Here is a 6,000-nt window from a genome sequence, read left to right as displayed (position 1 = left end):
TCTTGGAGTTTGACCCTTAGCTTGCCTAATCGATTACGAACCTCTGCTAGTCTTGACTTCACCAACGCCTCATCCCTACCGTTACCTCGCTTCTGACTCCCCCACGTCTCCAGCCTTGCATACTAAACCCTGACATTAAGCCCGTCGCTTGCGGTTACATCCCCACATATATTTTTTCAGTATTTGTAGTAATAAAAACAAGTCACTTTTAAACAACATAGAGTTCTTATTAAATGTATATTAAATAATATAGGCAGCAATTGAACACAGCAATATTGCACACGTAATCTTAAATCCATAAATACAGAAACTCAATCCGAAAAATATAAAAGTAAATATATTTACTATCACTGTAAGCAAAAACTAAAACTAGGAAGTACAAAGATTGAAAGGGGTGTACCTAGAGTATTTGGCACCCAGGTGGATCATATATGTGGCACTCCCACCCATATACACACTTTTAAATAAATTTTAAAAAAACTTACAATTACTCAACAGATAATACTGCTTTCTATAATAACACCCCCCCCCAAAAAAACACCTCACCTCTATTTTTTGCAAATAGATCAATGACTTAATCAGAGCTATATTCACATTCATTATATACTGAGCCAGACATTGGAGGTGGTACACCCCCATCAGTATATACTGAGCCAGACATTCACGGTGATATAGCATAACTTCCATCACTACATACTAAGTCTGATATTGACAGTGGTACAGCATATCTTGCATCACTATATACGGAGCCAGACATTGACGGTGGTACAGCATAGCTGTCATCACTATATACTGAGCCAGACATTGATGGTGATACAGAATAACTGCGATCACTATATGCTGAGCCAGACATTGACTGTGGTACAGTATACCTGCCATGACTATATACTGAGTCAGACAATGAAAATGGTACAGAATAACTGCTATTACTACATACTGAGCCAGACATTGACAATAGTACAGTATAACTGCAATCACTCTACTCTGAGCTAGACATTAATGGTGGTACAGCATAACTGCCATCACTATATATTGTGTCACACATTGAAAGTGGTACAGCACAAGTGCCTGGCTCAGTATATAGTGATGAGAGCTTAGGTGCACTGTACACCTTAGCTCCTGTTACTTTATGCTGAGCCAGGCACTGAGCCATTGCACATGCTTTATGCTTTATGCTAACACTCTCACGTTTCCTTATTGTTTCTGTGTCACTGCCTCCTCTCATCTAGCTCCTCTTTCTCTTCCCTCAGATTTTCTTTCTTTGTCTATTTTGCCTCTTCTTTTTCTTACTTTTCTCTCTTTTTTAAGAAACGGTCTTCTGGTCAGGCAGTGGGCGTGGCTTCAGTGGAAATTACATCAAATCCAAGAGGACAGTGTAAGAAGCCAGTGCTCATCACAAAGAAGTGTTATATGGAGGTCTGTATAAACAGACATTTTGGGACGATTAGAGGGAGATCCATGATCTCCCTAACTGGCCCTGCTCCTGCAGACTTCTCCCAACTCTCTCATGCCCAAGTCCCTGATGGGTCTGCCCCTGGGTATATGGAATTATGCTATTCCTTTATACAATAAATACTACATGTGTTGAGACCTAAGGACTCTCCTGATTAGCAGGAGATAAGGAAGTTTTAGTTTACAGAGAGAATGGTAGATAAATTGAATAGCCTCCTAGCAGAAGTGGTAGAGGCTAATACAGTGAGAAAATGTACATGGGATAGTCATAAAGCTATCCTGAGCGATACAGCCCAAGGACTGATTAAGGTCTGAGTCTTGACTAAACATTCAAACTAAATGGGCTGAATGGTTGTTATCTGCCATCAACTTCTGTCTCTGTGCATGTCTTTGCCTACTTTCCATCCAGTTCTGTCCACTTCAGAACTTTACACTGGCCATTCAATGGGAGCACTATCTGCACTTGCACTGGAGGCCTAATTAGACCGTCTGCGCCAGCGCTTTGGGGAGCAATACCTGTGCTTGATTATATCTCCTGAAAGCCTATGAAATAGGCAAATGCATAGAGGGGATACTATAGAATTCCTCCATGTATTTGCAAGGGGACCAAATAAGAATATAAAGGGGACATTCAACTTTGATGTATAAAAGTCCATATGATGGGATGTCCCTTTAAATCATCAGAGAATACTGTGTCAAAACTGTGTAAATCCTGCTGTGGTAGTCTACTCCAGTATCCACTGCTAGGCAGAATAGGTATATGATAAATCACTGTGCAATAGACCACTGTTATATGCTTTCAAACAATGAGGAGCCATAGGTTGAGTTTTTTTAATTGTGCTATTTCAAGACATTGAAAATATCTTTGAGTGATTCTGGTATAGTGATTCTCTTTTTGACCAGATAAAATAAACGGCAGACAATGAGGTCGATATATATATTATATATTAATTTGAAACACTTAGTAATGATTAAATCCAAGTATAGAACCTTTTGTTCTGTTCCCTTCATCTGGAAAAACATCTCTGTCTCTGTTACTTTTTGTGACCCTTTCAGTTTGTAAGTCCCCTTCTTCTGTCTCACTCTAACTGCCTGAATAGTATAGTATACAATATATATAGTATTGTAGTGTGTGTGTGTGTGTGTATATATACATATATATATATATACATATATATACTGGCCACTTTATTAGGTACGCCTGCTTAATTGCTAGTTAACACAAATAGCTAATCAGCCAATCACATGGCAGCAACTCAATGCATTTAGGCATGCAAGACAACTTGCTGAAGTTCAAACCGAGCATCAGAATGGGGAAGAAAGGGGATTTAAGTGACTTTGAACGTGGCATGGTTGTTGGTGCCAGACAGGCTGGTCTGAGTATTTCAGAAACTGCTGATCTACTGGGATTTTGGCACACAACCATCTCTAGGGTTTACAGAGAATGGTCCAAAAAAGAGAAAATATCCAGTGAGCGGCAGTTGTGTGGACAAAAATGCCTTGTTGATGTCAGAGGTCAGAGGAGAATGACAGACTGGTTTGAGATGACTGAAAGGCAACAGTAACTCAAATAACCACTCGTTACAACCAAGGTATGCACCATCTTTGAACACGCAACACGTCGAACCTTGAAGTAGATGGGCTACAGAGGCACACTGGCTGCCCCTCCTGTCGGCTAAGAACTGGAAACCGAGGCTACAATTCGCACAGGCTCGCCAAAATTGGACAATGGAAGACTGGAAAACATTGCCTGGTCTGATGAATCTCGATTCCATTCAGATTGCAGGGTCAGACTTTGGCATAAACAACATGAAAGCATGGATCCATCCTTTCTATTAGTCTTATTATTATACTTTATTTATAAAGTATAATAAAGCTCTGTACAAGATGAAAATTGACAATTGACATACAGATACAAGAGGAATGAAGGGCCTTGTTCGCGCAGGTACTTTAATTCTATCAACGGTTCAGGCTGGTGGTGGTAGTGTAATGGTGTGGGGGACAGTGTCACACTTTGGACAACTCAGTACCAATTGAGCATCATTTAAACGCAATAGCATTCCTAAGTATTGTTGCTGACCATGCCCATCCCTTTATGACCACAGTGTACCTTCCGATGACTACTTCCAGCAGGATAATGCACCATGTCACAAAGCTCACATCATCTCAAACATGACAATGAACATGACAATGAGTTCACTGTACTCCAATAGCCTCCACAGTTACCAGATCTCAATCCAATAGAGTATCTTTGGGATGTGGGGGAACGGGAGATTAGCATCATGGATGCATGGATGTGCAGCCGACAAATCTGCACCAACTGCGTGATGCCATCATGTCCGTATGGACCAAAATCTCTGAGGAATGGTTCCAGCACCTTGTAGAAAGTATGCCACGAAGAATGAAGGCAGTTCTGAAGGTACTCCAACCCGGTACTAGCAAGGTGTACCTAATAAAGCGGCTAGTGGTTGTATGTATATATATATATATATATACTGTAAAATGTATAATATATGTACCTGTACATTTAGATATAGTTGCCTAAACCTCAACTCTTTGTAACCAGCTGCTAATTTACTTTTGTTAATTCCACACTTTTGACCTCCAGCATCAGATCAAATGAGCATTTTGTTTTAGAATGCTCCTCCATTTGGATCAAAAGCCAGACCTGTATCTTCCCAAGTTTAGGCATATCACCTTATCAAAAAGATTTTTTATCCAATAGTATATTGTTAATTGTAGTCCATGGACATGTGTCATGCTAACTCATGTCTTCTCCATAACAGGTGCATAGTTTTATGAGGGCAAACATATAACTATTACAGTCATTGTCAGTTAAAAACCATAAAAATGTACCATCTTAACCCCAGCATATAACAAAACAATGACAATGACCTCACAAATTGTAACAAATAACATTCCCCCAAAGTGCCCATAACTTGTTCCAGTGGTACATAGTTGGGAGTATACTAAGACACCCCCAAAACGTGACAAGCCCTAACCGAACCACCCATATTAAAAAGAAAAATAATAAAGGGAGGGAGGGCGGTTGTAAGGTTAATTATCGGTGGAGTCCAGAAATTCAGCAAAGTCCGTTAAAACAAGCCGGGATCGAGGTATCAGAAATTCAGCAAAGCCCGTTTAACAAGCAGAGTCAGGGTATCCAGAAATTCAGCAAAGTCCGTTTAAACAAGCAGGGATGACAACAATAATAGCTCAGCTAATATACCAAGCAGAAGCTGCTGGGTTTTTAATGTTTCCTGGCTGGTGACGTCATCGGGAGCGCGCGCAGCCCACCCCTTCCTGAAGCAGAGAAAAAGGTGATGGGAAACGCGTGTCCCAGCTAATAGTAACGTGGACGCGGCGGAGGTTGGTCATCGGCATGGTTGCTGACAGGTTCCCCCCCCTAAGGCGGGGCCTCCGGACACGCAAAGGTTTAGGACGATCGGGATGCCTGAAATGAAAAGCACGAACCAATGCAGGCTGGGTTGCCATGGCTACACTCCTGTCACTCAGCCCATCGTCCAGCCCACAGCCAGCCCCTTTTGGCTACTTAAGCAGCTAGACTTCACTTCCTCCTTGCCCTTGTGTTGTTTCCGGCTGTAAGTGCTATCTCTGTGTTCCTGAATTCCTGTGCATGACCTGGCTTTCTCTGACGTCCCTCCCGGCTCCTGATTCCTGGCTTGATCCTGACTTCGCTGAACTACCTATTCCTGACCCCCGGCTTGTCTGAGTACCCATCTTGGTTCCTGAACCCGGCCTTGCCGTTGCGGGATCCTGGGCGATAGGTGATGTGAAGCTGGAAACGTGAAAAGAAGAGTGCCCAACTGGAATGCCTGGGTTGCAGACGTCTGGCAGAACGCAGATATTCAAGATTTTTATGATCTGTAAACACAATGATGGGGTGAATTGCTCTTTTGAGAAGATGTCTCCACTCCTCCAAGGCCAACTTAATTGCCAGTAATTCCTGTTCTCCTACATCGTAATTCCGTTCAGGTGGCATTAGCGTCCGGGAGAAGAATGCCACCGGGTGTAGTTGACTATCGCTCTCTTGGCGCTGAGACAAAACAGCTCCAACCGCTGTGTCAGAAGCATCCACCTTCAAAGTGTATGGTTTAGAAGGTTCGGGAAGTGATAGGATAGGAGCTGTAGTAATTTTTTTCTTTAATGTCTCAAATGCGGTTTGCACAGCTGTAGTACAACGAAAATTAGAGCGTTTGGAGGTAAGTGCAGTAATAGGCTGGATAACCTTAGAAAAGTCTCTAATGAATTTTCTGTAAAAGTTTGCAAATCCTACAAAGCGTTAGACCCCTTTACAGTCAGAGGGCGGAGGCCATTGTAAAATAGCTGTCACCTTTTTAGGATCCATCTTGACACAGGGGATAGAATAAATCCCAAAATCCCACAGTAGAGGTTTCGAATACACATTTCTCTGCTTTGGCATATAACTGGTGTTGTCTAAGTACTAAGTACTATCTTGACGTACTCTCTGTGAGCGGTCAGGGAGGAGAAATAAATAAGGCTGTCGTCCAAGTAAATAATGATGAA

This window comes from Sceloporus occidentalis, unplaced genomic scaffold (assembly GCF_023333645.1).
Source record: "Sceloporus occidentalis isolate IW3139 unplaced genomic scaffold, rSceOcc1.0.p SCAF_254, whole genome shotgun sequence".
In the NCBI taxonomy this organism is placed as follows: domain Eukaryota; kingdom Metazoa; phylum Chordata; class Lepidosauria; order Squamata; family Phrynosomatidae; genus Sceloporus; species Sceloporus occidentalis.
Note: the sequence above shows the minus strand (reverse complement) of the source record.